Genomic DNA, 19,641 nt, shown 5'->3' with positions numbered 1-19,641 from the left:
AGACCATGACCCATTGCCTTGACTTCCCGGCTTGACATCAGGCATACCATGTTACTATGCATGTGACAGATGATCTTGGCACTTCAGTGACCCTGAGTACCCCCATGAGATCACTCTGCTTTTCTTGTTTGAGTGGTATAAGGCTGTGCTTTCACTGTACCTGAAAGGCCCCTGCCCCACTTCCTCGCCTCAGCTCCTTTCTCCTGACTGTTCTCCCCTTAAAGTGTAAGAGAACTGACACCTCATTCTCCGTTCATAGCAGTACAAGTCAGGTCATGCTGTTAAAACTGCTGTCACCTACATGACTTCAGGAAGCACACTGTGCAGAAAGCTAATAGTGGAACTGAAGAAAGTCTTTAGCACGTTCCCACCCTTTTCAGCACAGCAAACCATAACAGCATTGGCCTCTCTAATATCCTTTTACCATCTGAATACTTCAGTCTGAATATTTTTCTGTTTGTGTTTGAAAAGCCCAGATATTTCACCAACTACATTTTCATCATTCTACGACACAGAAAATTTTTTCTACATAGCAGATGCCCAAACATTGAACCAAAGATCCAACATGGAGAAGGAATTCAAACACACATAATCTGAAGCACGTCTGCTGTCTCCAAAAAGGACAAAAAGGACATGTTTCAGTTATGTATAAAGCTTAAGAAGATTTTTAATCATGAACAAAATAGGGAAGATATGGTGTTATATTCAGGTTTTATCAGCTGTGGAAAAAGCTGACAGAAGAGATTTGACAATCTAAAATATGACAGCTCTTGGAGAGCTCTGCTGCCTTGTTTTTAAGGCTCTGTTTGTTGTATCGCTCAAATGACAATGGAAGAAAGGTAAGCTGTCAGAATCAATGAAAGCAAAGGACAAAAATCTCTTCAATGGGCCTAGCTGCTGTAACAGAAACTGTAAAACAGAAAACTGATAAATAATAATAGGAAGGTAAAATCTCTATTTGCTGATGCTGCTTTGAACTGCCAACACTTTGTAGATACAGTGAGATTCACCCTGCATTTCATGAGGTCCCTGTGGGATGAGTTAGTGTTCAGCATTCCACTGAGAGGTCAGTTTGTCAGGTGAGCAAACTGCAAGAATGTAGCGAATAAAAGCATGCCATGTAGATCCTAATTTCGAAATTTTTTGTAATTTAAATATTTTCTATCAAAGCAGGAAGTAACTATTTCTGGCTTATTTTGTACATTACCTTGTAGAAAACCAAACAAAATTATACCGTATCACTTAGGTGAATTTGTGTTTGTGTTAGCACTTAGTACAAGACCTTTGTTACAGTCTGTTGCAGGAATTTCATTAATGCTACAAACATGTCAATAAATGGGAACAGTAAAAAATTGGTTACAGGCCATTGGAAGTAAAACACTTTAATTGCTATGTCTACTGAACACTAAGGCTTGTAGACAGCAAGCATAATGCTGCACTCTTAGTCAACCCAGACACCATCTTAGGAACCTGAAACAATTTGAAAAAGAACAGCATTGTCCTTCACTGCTTTCAAGATGATAGTCACTGTTGATTTCCTTTTTGAAGCATTGAAATACTGTTTGCACATCTACACGGAGTTTTCAAGTCTTTCATAAAGAGAGCAAGTGTCAGACAACTGATGTATCATTTTTCCCCAACCTGTAGGGCTGTACTGCGGTGTTAAGCTATGACATCTCTTCCTTTTGTGTTCCTGGAAAATCAGACCATGAGATTTCCCGCACTGTGAGCAAGAAATCTGAGAGGTTTGCCTATGAATCCAAGAAGTATCTAAAAAAAAAAGATAAAAAGCTAACAGTGAACCAGACACAGACTTTGGAAAACAGTGATTTTTTTGAACTAGAAAAAAGTCAGGAATTAAAAAGTTTAAGTAAAAAGACAACAAGAATCATGCCCATGGCAGGGAGTGTGGAACTGATTATGTTTAAGACCTTTTTCAGCCAAAATTTTTCTGGATCCCTAGGTAAAATAGGAGGACTTTCTACTGGTTTCAGCCAGGATATAATTTTTTTCATAGTAGCTGATGCATTACTGCATTTTGAATTTAGGAGAAAAACAACATCAGTAGCACGCCAATGTTTTGGTTGTGACTGAGCAGTGCTGCACAGACCCAAGGGTGTTTCAGCTTCTCATGCTGCCTCACCACTGAGGGACTGGGGTGCACAAGAAGCTGGGAAGGACAGAACCAGGACAGCTGACCTAAAGTGGCCAAGAGTATCCCCTTCCATACTACATGATGATATGCTCAGACATAAAACTGAGGTTGGAGAGGCAGTTGTTGTTCAAGGTCTGGATGGGCAGTGGTCATTTGACAGAGAGCAATTGCACACTGATACAGAATACTGATATAGAAAAATATGAAAGGAGTTTCAAAATGTAGTATACATGCTAAAAAGGACCATAAAATTGAGAAAATTACAATGACATAATACTTTGTCTATTATGCATAGAAGTTACTGTTGCTACTAAAAATATATTTGTATATATCAGCAAAGATTGTTTTTTAATTATTAATCATTTTATATCAAAGAAACAAGGAGCTATGCTGACTGTAAATGTACAATTGCCAAACGTAACCTTTGGTGTTTGAGAAAGGTCCTCACTTCAGTTAAATCTACCCAATACATGAAAACTTCAACTTGAATAGACTGATGTTAAGATATCTCTAAGACAATAAAAGGACTGCTAAGAAATTCTATGGAACAGATACTGTGTCAGAGAACAGCGTTGTAAGACATGTTATTACTAGCTGAAAATTTGTACAAGTGAAAATTGAAAAATAAGTCTCTATGGTTAAGTAAATCAGTAAATGAAATCAGGACCAATTTGATGTATATTAAAAAATAAAATAAAAATCAATCAAACAAACAAAACAAATCATATAAATAAACAGCAAAAAAAGCCAATTAAATCACTACAAAGTAGAATATCTTCTAGTAAAACATAACTGGCCAGAAAAATGAAGCAGAAGATGAGGCATCCTCATAAATATTCATATCAACATCAAAAGGAACAGAAACAGTCCCAGTTCAGCTGTAATCAGTAGAGTCACAAGAAGACTTAGTAAAAATTTCTATTTGTGAAACACAGGGAAATAGATTAAGGATGAAGAGCAAAGCAAATCAAGATTGTAATGATGACAGCATGTCCAAACACACGCTAGTTATATACATTCTTCTGATTTGGAGTGTTGCTTTAGTCAAAAGTCAGCTTCCCTACTCAGATTCTTGAGTAAAGATTCCTTTCATACAGGATTCAAATGTTACCATGCTTACTCAACAAGCCACAGTAAAAATCTGGGAACAGGAATGAGTGCCAAGACCCCAAACTGGGCAGAGTTGGGAAGCTAACTACGTATCTTCGATAATGTGAGTACCTCCTCAGACTCAGTAGTTTCTTATCATATCACATGTCTATATCATGATGCACAGTGTTGTGGTAGAATAGCCTTACACACTAGAACAGCAGTATTCTTCATGTAGGAAGAAGAGAGCTGTGAAGTTAGGTTACAGAGTAATCCTAAGCAAGGAATCTACAAAGATCTTCCAGCTGCATCATTTCAAAGCAGTTGCCCCCGATAAGTCTGGATTTCTCAGTGCCTTTGGGTCATCTGTTTTTTTTTGAGTTTGTATAAAATCTTCGAAATTCTCACTGCTTACCTAGGAATTCTCTGTATGATTCATTTCTATGCCTTTCTGCTTCTTGATGCCAGCCCTTTTCTTCTGTGAGCTACCTGTCAGTTTCTAGCATTGCTGACAGCTTGCTCTTTCCTGTCCCTCTACTGTTTCCTGTCCATATTCCCAAGCTTTCTGTGTCCAGTTACTTGGCAGGAAGGCACAGTTTCCTTTTCCCCCCATATGGCTTTTCCCAGTCCTCATCACAGCAGACATTACTGACATACCAGCAGCCTTCCTTCCTTTTGGGTGCAATATATAGTATTTACACAGTCACCTGTGAAATCAAATCATATGGTTCAGCCATTCACTACAGTTTGCCAAAGGCAGGAAAGTGTCACAAACACAGCAGACTTGTAGAAACTCTCAACAACAATGATTGAAGGGGACAACCTCTGCTAAATATGTTGTTCAGCACTGTGCAGTCATCCTACAGAATAGTTAAAACACTATTACAGTGGAAAATAACAAAACAGAGTTTGAACACACATGTGAAAGAATCTTAATTAAAACTAACGATTAAAACTATATGATAGGATTTACGCTAAGCTTCACCTACAACACTGCTATCATTCAGATTCCTAGAAAAAGTGAATCAGATTCATTGTAGCCACTTGTTTTAATGCAACTACATCATCTTGATGGCAATTTCTATATTACCTTCTCACAGAATAAAAATATTTTTTATGACAAGATCAAATTGCTCTAGATTATGTAAGTACTAAATTTTATTTATATCTGTATATATTTTATATATAACAAAATGAAGAAATTAATGGTCAAACATGAAAGTTTCTTCTATGGTAGGCTTTTAAAGCATTCACTACATTAAGTTTACCATTAATTAACACAGGCCTTGATCAAAAGTAGATAATTCATTTTGAATACTGAGGACTTAAATAAAACGTTAAATTACTTTTTTTATTTTTAAAATAAAGCAGGCAAAAAATAAAGATAATTACAACATTTGGTTTACTGAACCTTACAGTTTAGTCTTCTCACCAAGAACTCTCTTTAGTTCAGACAGAAGCTGGACCTTCAATAACTGATCCTTTTCAAAAATATTATATGCAAAAGCAAATTATCTTTTTTAATAAATGAAATTATGCAAATAATTGGTTTATTATTTCACTAAAAACTATTGAAGTTTAACTAAAGATTAATGTAGCAAAATAAGCTTTTTTTGTTGTAGCAGTGAATGTAGAACTGCAATGAACAGTCATGCAGCTCATTCATCTCTTAGTAAACTTTTTATCTTGTGTATCTAGAAGCCATTTTTATATCTTAAAATTTGATGGCATTTTTTGCTCTCAAAGCTATTAATGTAGATTCAAGCCTATGGATTCTTCCTGCATAAGATTCACTGGAAGATAGTGTTGGTTTTAACTACTTTTTACTTCCAGAGCATTTGCTAGTCAGAAATTTCAAAATAAAAGACAAAATGTCAAATACATGCTTTTAGGCCATATATGTGATACATGTTACAGTTTCAGAAATCAGTTACAGTTAGTTTCACCAGAAGAATTTACTGAGATTGGCATTTTTGTAGCCATAATCTGCATTGTTAAGATGCAGGAATGTTGTGAGTGGATATTATCTGTCCATCCTATCATTTGATTAATAGGATGAGGAAGGCACCCTCTCAGGTAAAGGCTTATTCATTTCCACCCTAGATCTTCAATATTTGAGGTAGAGCAGCTGAGAGAGCAATGAGGAATAGAGAAAGCTAGGAGAGAAATATATGTACATTTGCACCGTCTATGAGAAGTCATAGGGCATGGAACCTTCTTCTAAAATGCAGTCACAGAACCATGTGCTCTGAGAGACCAAATACTATGCTTATATATCATTCATAGCTATGCAGTGACTCGATTCAGTGAACTCATCATCTTGAAAATATATCTTGGAAAAATATATTACTCTTTTACAAGTAGACAAGCTTGTCAGTTTTAGTTCAGCTCTATTCCATGTACTACCATATAAAAAGTGCAAATGTGCATCCTTGGGTAACAGGCAGAAAATTGATGCCTCATCAGCAATTACATAGGTCACTCTGAAATTAATGCTTCCTGTTTATTTCCATAGAAACTATGACAAATACAAGGAGCACAACAGCACTATTTGATAGAGCAAATTCTCAGCTACAAAACGTGATTTTTTGACATGCCACCACCATTATTTATAATTTTTCATAACAAGAGTCTGAATGTCATGCACCTCACAATCTGCACCAGCAGAACTGAAGGATTGTCTTTGTCACCACTGCTGAAACACACCTCCCACCACCTCACTGTATTCACATCTAGTGTTCGATCTCAATAAAAGTTCAGCAAGCATTGATGAATGCTAGTGGGTGCCATTTTTTCTGCATGAAGGAATTCAACATTTTTGTTTCATTTGCACTTCCATGTCAGAAGCCATTTTGTCAGATTGCCTCTATGCTGCTATCTGTCATGTAGCAACAAAATGTAATGGGATATTGGTGGGAAAATTCAACCTCTACTCTCATGCCACCAAAACTCATTTCCAAAATCATAGGCCAACATTATAAAATAGGAGGCATTACTTTCAGAGCAGTCATCATATGTTGGCCTGTGATGACCAGAGAACTTTAGCTTATGCACATGCACTTCTATCTTTCTGCTTACCTTAGCTATACATTCTCAGATTCTGGCTTGTGCAAGTGCTATGGGTGCAGTAAATAGTGTTTAAAGTCCTCTTCCACAAAATATAAGTCTTATTTTACCATTGTCCCATCTGTGATCTTTGCTTTTATTTCCTTAAACATTTCTCAAGTGGCTTCTCAGCCACTTATGTGATGTAATCTCCCTTACAAAAACTAAAATGAAAAGAGAAAAACACCAACATCAGTTACCAATTTTAGTGCCTCAAAAGAGCCTCAGAATAAGTGGAAAGGAAGAGGTAAAAAGTATCATGCTCTTTCCGGGGCAGTTTCATACTACCAAAATGCCTTAGTCATTTTTAATCTCACCTAAGCCTCCTTACCTTCTCTCCTCCTTCCATACCATGAGAGCCATGAGAGCACTGACAGCTTTAGGGTATGTGTAGGTCTCCGAATACTGATATGATACTGTAGTATCAGTATGAGATCTGCAGTATGCAATTGTACTAGAAAACCCTTCTCCACAAGTGAAATCTGAACAAAATCTATTGTTAGCATTTCATCAGCGCTCACTTTTCTCTTCAATGATTCCATTTTTCTTAGTATCCTGGGATGTGCTTACTAAGGTGAAAATACTTTTTTTCATTTTACAAAAAGCCTTAAATTACTGAAGGAATAGTTTTTCCTACTTCATCTGCAAAACATCTTTAAGAGATTTCCACCCTTCACCCCTCATTCCCTTATCTTATACCTGTACCACCGATGTGATTTACCATCTCTTCAGTTGAACTAATAGAGCAGTTTGTCTGGCTGCAGTAGTGAGCTAGAAGACTGAAACAATCTAGACTAAAAGCAGTTCTCTGAAACAAAGGGCCATTTTTAATTTAGGCTATTTCTTTCATTTGATTCTGCTACAGACTCATAAACAGTTGTCTCATCACAACAAGAGGCAGAGAACTGTGATATATTACTGGAAAATTTCTTAGGACAACTTCACCCTATAAATGATGCATTAAGTATAAGCCCAGGGGTAGATTTCATCTAACTTAAGTATGTCTGTAGTAAGGCTGAGATCAAAACTTCTGAATTTAGAGATCTACCTGTGTATACCTACATGAGTGTTAGGTGTATAAATTCTAGTCCATAGCGTGATTTAGCTGACTTATTAATGAAGTTCAAACTCAATAGCTCAAATCCAGTGTACTATGACATGTTCAGAATATCATCATGGCTGATACGCCTCAGGATCATAAGGAAAATGTTGCTCCCTGAGCAAGCACCCGAAGAGGTACTCTAAGGATGCTCACATGCTGTTAGACACCTATGCTTAGGCAATTGAAGTGAATGCTAGAAGACTCTCTTAGGGTGAACTACATGGGTGTCCACCTCCACTAATTGTGTTAACTACCTCTCCTTTGGCTAAATAGATGCTTAATAAGGAGATCTATCATAGAATCATTAAGGTTGGGAAAAATCTCTAAGATATCTAATCCAACCATCCACCTTCCTCCAATATTGCCCAGTAAACCGTGTCTCTATGTGCTACATCTACTCTCTCAAATACCTCCAGGGACAGCAACTCCACTGTTTCTCTGGACAGTCTATTCTAATGCTTAACAACTCTCTGTAAGAAGAAATTATTCCTAATCTCCAATCTGAACCTTCCCTGGTGCAACTTGCAGCCATTCCCTCTTATCCTATCATTAGTTAAGTGGGAGAAGAGGCCAATCCCTACCTCACTACAACTCCCTTTCAGGCAGATGTAAAAAACGGTAAGTTCTGCCAGAATGGTTGATCACAGACTTCCCCACTGAAATGGAAAGGAAATATTCTTCTTCTGAAGGGATTCTTTCCATAACTTTAAAACGAAGTTTATTGAATAAAGTAATGATATGGTACAAGGAGGTACTCAGTGACTGGATGAGGAAGGGAAACATGCATACACAGCAGAAACTTAAGCCGTTACTGGACTAGAAAAAAATCTTAGAAACACATTTTTCTGCCTACTTACCAAATCAAACCAAAATAACAGAATATCCTGAGAACTCTTTAATAAATTGCATGGTTCACTACCAAACACATCAGGTGATTAAGCTTTCCTGTTCTCACACCACTTGATAAGTACACACTTAACTAAAGTTTATGGAATATATACTTACATTTCAAATTCTATGTAAATTTTCCTTTTCATTATGGATATTAATTTATTCAAAAAAGAAGTGTACAATAGAATAGCGAATTACTAAAAATATATTCTATTTTTATAATGCCATGAAGAATATATTCCTTAATACTGAAGAACAGTTTCCTGAAATTACAGTTCTGCAACCAAGATAATGACTTCATATCTCAGGCTCATTTACCCTTGGAATGTTGTCCTGCAGTTCAGATGCCCATAAATCCCTAGGATTGGAGCATGCACAAAAATAACAGAAAGAGAAATTTGTCTCACAAGATAACAGAAATTCTTGGAAATCCTATGCATCAGTTCTTCAAAACATCACCTATCCCAACGTAGATATTCTGAAAATCCCTTTTAATGTAGAATGTTGTGCTTTTCACAGTGCTTCTACTTTTTTCACCTGAAGCTACACTCTCTGGTAGAGCCTGAAAAGGAGGAAATAAAGCCAAAGCATATTTAACCATACAAAATCCAAAGTACAATCCACTTGACATTTCTCTATAACAGCATCTTCACTGTTCTATCAAATTTAATTTGTATTTTGAAATATTGAGGAAATGGTTTGAGTGAGCGTTGAAACTGTTCTCAAGGGAACAGGGAGGAATGAGTGCCTTTGGATGAAAAAAAAAAAACTATAAAAGAGAGAATAAACAATTAGGCCTGTAGTTCTCTGGTCAAAAATAATAATTACACATTTATTATATATAAATCAAACATTCTCTCTAACACTGCCCGCTATCACTTTCTACAAAGATCAGCAAACTCCATTGCGTACACAGTCTGATAAGCCTCAAATCCGTTTGCCTGAGAAGTATCTTGGAACACTTACTGCTCTAAGCAGTTAAGTGAGGGGCTTCTTGGCTTGTAGATATTCAGTAAGATGCTCAATGTGGTAACGCTCTCAGGAATAAAGCTTGTGAGTAGATCACACCTGAAAGCCTATTGCTCTAATCAGAATTCCTTTTTATGCCCTTTGTGAGAGAATGTGCTACATAATATTTTATTATTTGAGGGTATGCATGAAAAATACAGAGGATAACAAAATGGTGAACTTTTCAACAATAAACGTGATTCACCAATAGAAGGGCATTGGAGAGTTTGTTTCAGATGCCAGGATTAATCAAGCAATCACTCATGGGAAATGTAAATTTAGTAAAAGCAGAGAGAGAAAAAAAACAAAGGAAAAAATAAGTTAAAAAATGGAAAAAATAAGAAGTTTATTCAGTTCTTTTCTGCAGGTAGGAAGATAGTTACAATCAACAGATTAAAACCTTTCTCCACACAGCTCAAGTGCACGACAGTGCTCTTGCCCACATCCTGTGAGGCACCCCTCCTGTATGGGTTTTCTGCAGAATGTCTTCAGCACACTAAAACCAGGCCAAGTCCCCACAGATGGGTGGGCTATCAGTCTTCAGGACAGCTGAGTGTGAGCAACTTGGACCTTATCTTATGACTTGTGCTCCGTCCTTTCAGACCAGCTGAATGTGAATCAGGTGCTGGTGGTGAGCTCCTGCTCCACTTGTGCTGAAGACCATTCCTAGCACCTCTTTTCAACACTTGAATTCTTTTCTACCTGATATTTCTGTTTGCATAGGAGAATCTGGAGATTCGTGACGGGGAGGAGAAAACAAGGCTTGTCATGGTGGGACTTTGCCCACACAGTGCAGTGACTGAAGTTGTGATATACACAGGAATTCTTTGAGGGCACAAACACAACTCCTTCTTGATGGGCTGTCATCCCAAATTCTGCTCTTGTCCATGTAGTGCTTGTCACATGTTCATTACATTTGGGATAAGCAGAAAGAAGACTCATTTGGGTGAATGACAGCATAAATAACCAACATCTGGAGTGGTCACTTTAATATTCTCTTGACAGAGAGTGATGAATAATGGCCATTTCCAGAACACAATCCACTGCATTGTAAAGTAGGTACTTCAAATGTCTACTACAATTCAGATAAGTTGCATCTCAAAATTCTAAGAGTTAATGATATATTAGATTTGGCTTTGGTTACAATGAAAGAAATTTCAGAAGAACTAGGTAGGAAAAAAAAACCTCGGAGTAATCACAATTTTAAATTAAACAGTCTGTAATTAAGGCATTCAGTTACAAGAGAGATGACTTTGTGCTATTTGGAAAGCCAGTTATTAAATTTAGTGTGACATGATAATAAAGGATTAGAACCTAGCAAAATTCAGTAATTTCCATTATGTTCTGTGATATTTCTAAAACTATAAGGGGAAGCACTGTATAAAAGGACTTCAAACTGTTCACTCAGTATTTCAGAAAAACTATGGGGAATAAACAGAAAATCAAGAAATTAAATAAGTAGGCATTCAGATGGGAAAAAAAAAGTTTCAAATGTCAAAAAATACAAAATAGGTGCTGGAACTCAAACTTCAGTTTTTAAAAACTAAATCAAAACAAACAGTAAAATGTTATCCACTGAAAATTACAAAAGAGAATAAGGCAATTAAAAGGAGATATTTAAGAAGTAAGAATGGAGTCATGATTTAATGATTAATGTAGACGTGATCTACAAGTGACTGATATGTGTTCCTTTTAGATTGACCAATAACACTGACTAAGGAGAAGATAGACAGAATATCTTATGATGAAAAATGGCACCTTAAACTATAGTAATGTGAAATTTGATAAGAAAAATAAAAACATTATGGAAGTTTTATCAGGACTGGAGTACAGATGCTCAGATTTTCTTATTGTATAGGAAAGAGATAAAAGTACGAAGAAAAAGTGAACTGTAGACAAAGAGGAAAAAATTATTTTAAAAGAGAGCTTTAGAAGGACCATGAATCAATAAATATTTGTCTGGATTAAAATGAATGTGAGGGAGAAAACAACAGATCAGACTTCACAAAGTCTAGATGCTTTTTGTAATATAAATAAAGATAAACCTTATCTGCAACTATAGCAAACCATATCTTCCTGGAATTAGCAGGTAAATAATGAAAGGGATATACCTGTAAGCAACAGTCTCAACTAGCAATTTGGTGCCCAGATTTTGGCTATTTGCCAAGACTGAATACCTACTCCCACGTTTTACCTCTGCTTTTCTACCCTGCCTATCTCTCTTAATCCTTCCCATTCACTCTTTTCTCTTCAGCAACATCAAGTGATAAGATTTTAACTACTACTTATTTGCATGTACTGTTGGTCAGATGATAGCTAACAAATAAAAGCAAACAAAAATATGGTGAATTGGATTTGATCTTTTCATGCAATATCTGTAGAATCTTCTACCCCTGATTTCCACTGTGTAGTAACATCTTTGAAAACCATCTCCAGTACCAAGCTGTTCAGCCAAAAAGTTATGCCTAACTTTACCTTAACTGTTTATACCTATTATGTGTATTTAGCACAGCATTAAACAAGAGCTTAAATCTCATTAATATCAACACCTTTGCTACTACAGGTGTTTAATCTTCAGCTGAGATGCTTCTCTGAAGTGTAGTGTTAATATGGAGTCTTGTGATCCTTTTGGTACAAAGTGCTGATTATCCAATATTCCTTAATTTTCCAAAGAAACTCTGATGAAATTGGTACTTGTTCCACTCCTGCTCCCATTAAAGTCAATAACAAAGAAACTACTGTCTTGGTTTCATAAAACTTTTTGACAAATCATCCCTAAATCTGAAATCAGCTATTTATAAATAGGTTTGGTATGTTGAAATGAATTGCTTATGATTATGAAGGTGGAAGAAGTGAGGACTACTCCCTCAAAGCTGTTAGAGGTAACAATTATTTGTCATGTGCCTCTACAAGTATTAAGTTTGCAAATTAACCACTAAATTTATACAGGGGAGGTTTTTATTTTAATGTGCAATCAAGTAGTCGAATAAGTAAGTTACTTAGTGGGTGCACAGTCGAAATCTGCCAGTTATTTTGAGAAATCTTTTAATACACCAAGTCATTTCTTTCAGGAGGAGTCAGGGCATTATTATTAGCCAGCTATAGATAGGGATCACAATAGTATCATAAAGACAAGAACTAGAAGTTCATGCTCAAACTGGTAATGTCATTTACAGTGACCAGTAAACATCTTAAGGTTATTTTAACCTAATCAATGAATGCTCTGGAAAATGTCCTTACACTGGTCATGATATATTCATTATTTTCTTAGATATTTCTTTGAGTCGTAAGAACTGATTAAACCTACCTTACCTGTGACATGAGATCATTAATTCCAGAAAGTAGCAAATGATATCTTTCTTAAGCAGAGCTCTTTAAAATGCTGTTCCTAACAATTTACTGGTCTCAGAAAGTTCACCAGTTTGTTGTATCTACCACTTGTATCATATTAAAGTCAGTCACCCAGGTCCTTATGGAGTCAGATCAATGGCTACGTACAGTATCGTACAGCAATACGTGAAATTCATGCATAGATCATTGTAAAACTCTATTTCTACTTGATGAACTAATATTTAATGAACCGTTTACTTCCACTTCACACAGATTTAATTTTTTGACACCACTGCAATCAGTGAGGCAACAGTGTCAGTAAAGAATGGATCACAAATTATACTTTAATCTACCAAGTACTCCACAGTGTTAAAAAAAAGTAAACTGAAGCACTAGAAGAGTTAGTTATCCTTTCATGAGCAAGATGTTTTCTTGAATACTATGTTCCTTTAAAGTGCAAAATAGCTAGACATTCAAAATAGTTTTATTGATTTTCTTGGGGAGGTACTAAATTTGTTCAGCTCTTAAGGAAGAGTCTGAGCCATGGATCTACTGAGACTTTGTCAGTCTGATAAATCAGACTGACAAGTGACTGATATGCAATTGATAAAGGGATGCAAGTAAGGTATTGTTCCAGAAATAGTGTTCTTGGTGGTAATCAGCACTTAATAAGTAAGTCCTGTGACCTATAGGGACTCTTATCAATTATTGCAGTGCAGTAAATACTGACTTGTCAAGTCAGTCAATGGGACTCATCTCTTTCAATTCTAGCAATCTGAAAGCTCACCTCCAAACAAATTCTCTGGGTTACATATGCGGTCAAAGAAGAGAGCAAGAGAACACTTATAAAAGGTTTTTAAACAATGTATTTTAAACATATATTTTAAAATGGAACGTATCTCCTTGGAGTGCCCAAGTCCCTCTTTTTACCCTAAGCCTATGGATGAGATTCACCTTATTTAACTTCTTCTGTGTAAAATTATTTTTCTCTACTGACCACAAAGACACCTAGGGTGACTAGCTTTGTTTGCGATACCTGCAATGAAGGTGAGTTTAACATTGCTCTTTCCATCCTAATGCTAAAATTTTCACAGCGTTGAAGTCATCTGCTGATACTCATCCCATTATACTCAAGCAAGGGTCTACTTTACCTATAGTAACGTATGTTTTGTGATTCCACATTAGGCATGTAATAAAATAAAGGGTATCATTTGCGAAGGATCACAAAGATGATAAAGACCCTAGAGCATCTCCCTCCTAGAAACTCTGTTAAGGCCTGTAGGAAACAGAGAAGTGATTTGAGACAGCCACCATGACTTCACCAAAGGCAGATCATGCCTGACCAATCTGCTGGCCTTCTATGATGGAGTGACAACTTTGGTGGAAGGGGAAGGGCAACGGAAGTCATCTTCCTGGACTTCCGCAAGGCCTTTGACACGATCTCTCACCATATTGTTCTCTCTAAATTGGAGAGGTATGGATTTGAAGGATGGACTGTTTGCTGGATTAAGAATTGGTTGGCTGGTTGCAACCAAAGGGTTGTGATCAATGGTTCTGTGTCAGGGTGGAGGCCGGTCACAAGTGGTGTCCCCCAGGGGTTGGTCTTGGGACCGGTGCTCTTCAACATCTTCGTCAGTGACACAGATGATGGCATTGAGGGCACCCTCAACAAGTTTGCAGATGACACCAAGCTGAGTGGTGCAGTCAATACATTGGAAGGAAGGGAAGACATCCAGAGGGAGTTGGACAGGCTGGAGAAGTGGGCCCATGAAAACCTAATGAGGTTCAATAAGGACAAGTACAGGGTGCTGCACTTGGGTTGGGGCAATCCCAGGTATTCATACAAACTGGGGGAAGATCTGCTTGAAAGCAGCCATGTGAAGAAGGACTTGGGGGTCCTGGTGGACGAGAAGCTGGACATGAGCCAGCAGTGTGCGCTTGCAGCCCGGAAGGCCAACTGTGTTCTGGGCTGCATTAAAAAAGGGGTGGCCAGCAGGGAGAGGGAGGTGATCGTCCCCCTCTACTTGGCTCTTGTGGGGCCACATCTGGAGTACTGCCCCCAGGCCTGGAGCCCCCAGTGCAAGAAAGATGCAGAGCTCCTGGAATGAGTCCAGAGGAGGGCCACTGAGTTAATCAGAGGGCTGGAGCACCTCTCCTGTGAGGAAAGGTTGAGCTGAGAGAAGACTCCAGGGAGACATCATTGGCTGAACATGAGCCAGCAGTGTGCCCTAGTGGCCAAGAAGGCCAATGGCATCCTGGCTTGCATCGGGAATGGTGTGGTGAGCAAGACTAGGGAAGTCATCCTGCCCCTGTACTCGGCATTGGTGAAGCCTCATCTCGAGTACTGTGTTCAGTTTTGGGCACCTCAGAATAGAAAGGATGTGGAGGTACTGGAGCAGGTCCAGAGAAGGGCAAAGAGGCTGGTGAAGGGCTTGGAAAGTCAGACCTATGAAGAGAGGCTGAGGGAGCTGGGGCTATTTAGTCTGGGGAAGAGGCGGCTGAGGGGAGACCTTATTGTCTCTTCCAGTACCTGAAAGGTGCTTATAGTGAGAGCGGGGTAGGTGTCTTCTCACTGGTGACAGGTGACAAGACCAGGGGAAATGGCCTCAAGTTGCGCCAGGGTAAGTTTAGGTTGGACGTTAGGAAACACTTCTTTACAGAAAGGGTGGTTAAACATTGGAATAGGCTCCTCAGGGAGGTGGTTGAGTCACCGTCCCTGGATGTGTTTAAGAGCCATCTGTATGTGGTGCTCAGAGATATGATTTAGCAGAGGGTTGTCAGAGTTGGGGTACTATGGTTAGGCTGCAGTTGGACTTGATGATCCTTGAGGTCCCTTCCAACCTGAGTAATTCTATGATTCTATGATTCTATGATTCTATGATTGTGGCCTTCCAGTACTTGAAGGGAGCATATAAACAGGAGGGAAAACAATTGCTTACATGGGTGGATAGTGATAGAACAAGGGGGAAGAGTTTTAAAATGAGACAGAGGAGGCTTTGGTCAGATATTAGAAAGAAGTTTTTCACACAGAGAGTGGTGACGCACTGGAACAGGTTGCCCAAGGATGCTGTGGATGCCCCATCCCTGGAGGTGTTCAAGGCCAGGCTGGATGTGGTTCTAGGCAGCCTGGTCTGGTGGTTGGTGACCCTGCCTTTTGCAGGGGGCTTGAAACTAGATGATCATTGTGGTACTTTTCAACCCAGGCCATTCTATGATTCTGTGATATAATTCCATGATATAAGCTACCTGACATGAAGAATTTTTGAGCTACACTCAGTTTTTATTTCATGGATCAAGATTTTCATTATCAATAAACTATATGTTAAAACATTTTATTTAAGGAGAAAGAAAAGACAAGAAAAGAGAATCATGGATTAAGACAGCAAAATTATCTCATGGAAATAATCTTGGTATTAAATGTATTAATTTTTTTATTTGAATCTAACAGTATCAGATGTACAGGATGATAATGTACTTCCCTCTCTTCGAGTCCCACTTTGTAATTAGCTCCTTTGCAATTTCGTTCACTATTTAAAAACAATAAGCATTTCCTGTTTGAAGATGTCCAAGAAGAAGATTCCACAGACTCTTTGGGCAACCTGTGTATTCAGAGGGAACATCCTGTGTGCCAGTTTCTGCCTATTTTTTCTTGTTCTGGCACTGCACATCACTGAAAACAGGCTGGTTCCGTGTGTTTCAGATATTCTTTAAGCTGAAATAATATAAATGGTTTCCTGTAAAAAAGCACGATATAGACAAAGCAGAAACCCTCCAGCCAGAAAAGAGATTTTTACAGATGCTTTCTATTATACGATGTATCATCTTAGAAGAAAAATGCATTGTCGTTATAGCAGTGCTTCAGGCCATGTCAAAGCAGAGTTAGGGGTGGAACCATTCTTCTATTAACTATAGAATAAAGTGGCTATTATCAAGAGTCATGCAGGCTTTAGTCTCTGTTAAATGAGCTTGAGATAAAGTACTAGAAACGAAAAAGAATACAGAAATAACAGTTTAATTACTACAGACTAAAATACAACACAAGATCTATACAAATTTAGTTCTCCACTTTGATTCACTAGGATGACTCAACCTAAATATGGAGAGAATTATTTTAGGGCCTGAAATATCATTCCTGTGTACCTACCCATGCAGTTGAAGCTTAGATTGTTCATTAGTTATTACTGTAATATTTGAGATCTTTCTTCTATATATATCTGAATAATTGTTAACTGCAAAGGCAATGTGATGCTGTGAACAAATGAACATACAACATGGACAATAACCAGTTTATTTCTCAAAGATCATCATCAAGACAATCTGTTAATAATATCTTACTGTAAGGTAAATGATGATGAGTCATAAAAATGGGGACAGGAAAAGGAAGACAGAAAAAAGTAGGATTAAAAAGTAATGTTTGAAAAGCTCACATTTCTCAGCACACAGAAAAAAAAAGACAGCTGATATGCAATAAAACACTTTTTATATTCTTTTCTTTATGTGTCATGATTAGGTATGGTTTGAAGATAAAATTAGTATTGTTTGTTATATTTTCATTCCATATGCATTAATTTACATAGAATTTCAGAGAGCAAATATGATGTTGCCATTGAATATGATTTACTGTCTCATAGCTTCTGCCTTTTTTTTTTTTGCCTTTAGCAACAGCAAAATATTTCAGTTTCAAAATTTAGCATAGTCAGGAATATCTTAGAATTGTTAGAGGAAGTAATGATGTGCAGTTCCCACCAAAGACTTACTCTTTTCACACCTCAGCACTGTAAAGGAGAGCCATTTCTTGTATAACTACTTATGAACGCAGATGTGATAGCATCAAAAAAGCTTATGAGCATTTATTTGCTAACGATTAATGACAACTGCATGAATTTACAAACTACAGAAAGTATCACTGTCACTTGGGATAAATTGAGTTTTCTTTCAGAAGTATTTATTTTTTAGATCTATTGTGATATTAAAATGTACCCTTCATCTGAATGGCCTCGTTTAAAATAAGGTGCATGTGATCAATCATGGGAATAAACAAGTTAAATTTAAGGTGAAAGGGCATGGAGATATATATTCAAGTATTGGAAAACTGTATTCTGTTCAACTGACAATTTATTGCTAATTCTTTATTTTATTGTTATTGACAACAAAAAGAGACTTAAAAGGACTTCTTCCCTTTAGCACCTAGTTTTGTTTAATACAACTTAGGTCTGTTACAGAAATTTTTATTGAAGTCCAGTATGCGTCATCTTGAAAAAATAATTTTGATGTTTTTAAAGCAAGAGCAAACATATCTTTTAATGTTTAAAAGTGATAGTGTTGAAGCTGGGTTTTTCTACTGATAAAGTCATGAAAGTAATAGGCCCAGAAGCAGCAATAGACTTAATACCTAACTTGCTTGTTAAATTCTATGACCCATGCAATTCAGGTCAGAGTACATGTTTTCAAAAGTGTACCAAATCAAAGTTAGAAACCAAATGCATGGCATTTGTTACTGTCTAGACAGAGCAGAAATTTTATGCTCTTAACAATAGGTAAGAAAAAAAGGAAACCTAGGAAATTTTCTTGATCATTTGCCTGAGAAGAAATTAGAACTAAATATTAAAAACCTAGGGACTGAAATAGCAACTGTCTTTTGAAGCTGGTTTAATGCACACAGATACAACAGGAAGAAGAGCTGTACATCTTGATTCTCGACTGCACTACTTAAACTTGGAAGAAATTCACTTCCACCATGAATATTGCTATAGAAAAGTGCAAAACATATCCCATCAAATCTTCTTTAGAATCCATACAAAGAAGTAAGCACCATGACATTCCTGAATATTTCAGAATAGAACATTAATGGATAACTTAAATGACAGATTGTTACTGAATACATTTTGATATAACCCTTCATACTGTATTCTAAAGTAAATAATTAAGAGCCTTATCTGAGTAAAAATTGAAGAATGCAGCATAATTTATTCTGTACTATTCCATAAGGACTTCCACAGCTCTGCACTAATCTGAGGAAACTGGAGAAAATATTTGATGCATTCATAAGCCAGGAACTATTACAGTGTATTTGTAGTACTGAGAATCTTCGCAACAGATTTGGCATATTGAGATCATTTCAGCCAATAATCTAGTAAGAGAGGGAGGAAAATAAGAAAGATTTTAAAAAAAACATTATAGCATAATAGCATTGTAACATAACAATAATTAATATCAACGCTATTGACAGCATCTGATTCCACATCAATTTGGTTATTTATAGGGAGAGGAAAAAGGTTCCTAGGCTTTCACATTCTTTTATAGGAGTATTATTCATCACACAAAAATAAGAGAGTCTCATGGCTCTTAAGAGATCTTACAGTTCATTATAGTACATCTATACCAATCTGACCTGTTACCTCTGGTGTTATCTACATCTATACTAGTAACCTAGATAGTAACAGCACAAGTTCTCAGGCAGTAAGGTCAACTGACACAACACTGATCATATATGCGTCAAGAACTCTAAACTTCTAAAAGAGCTTTGCCATGTGAAAACTGCTATTGGCAACAAATGCTAATCCAATTTGATTTCAAAACCCCACCCAAGAGTTGATTGACAAAAGTCAAAAGTAATTCATCATAACAATTTAGCAATGTAGATGATCAAGTTTCCGTGTCCAGCTTTGGATTCAGACATAGCCATTGCCATTGACAGTCTCCCATTCACATTTCTAAGATAGTAGAAATAATACTGATTCATGCATCACGAAAACAAAACAAAACAAAACAAAAGAATAATGTGCCATAAAGAGATATCTGTTTTCTTTATACCCTATATAATCCATAACTGTTTTCCCCTGGAATGCTTTTAGAATGATCGCTGCAGTGTTTTGGTTTCACTGCGTGGCTGAAACATTTGTTTACAAGCTTAAGGTCTGAAATTCTCTTATCCAGGCTAAAATAAACAAAAATGAAAAAG

Source organism: Lagopus muta, chromosome 2 (genome assembly GCF_023343835.1).
Source record: "Lagopus muta isolate bLagMut1 chromosome 2, bLagMut1 primary, whole genome shotgun sequence".
NCBI classification, from domain to species: domain Eukaryota; kingdom Metazoa; phylum Chordata; class Aves; order Galliformes; family Phasianidae; genus Lagopus; species Lagopus muta.
Note: the sequence above shows the minus strand (reverse complement) of the source record.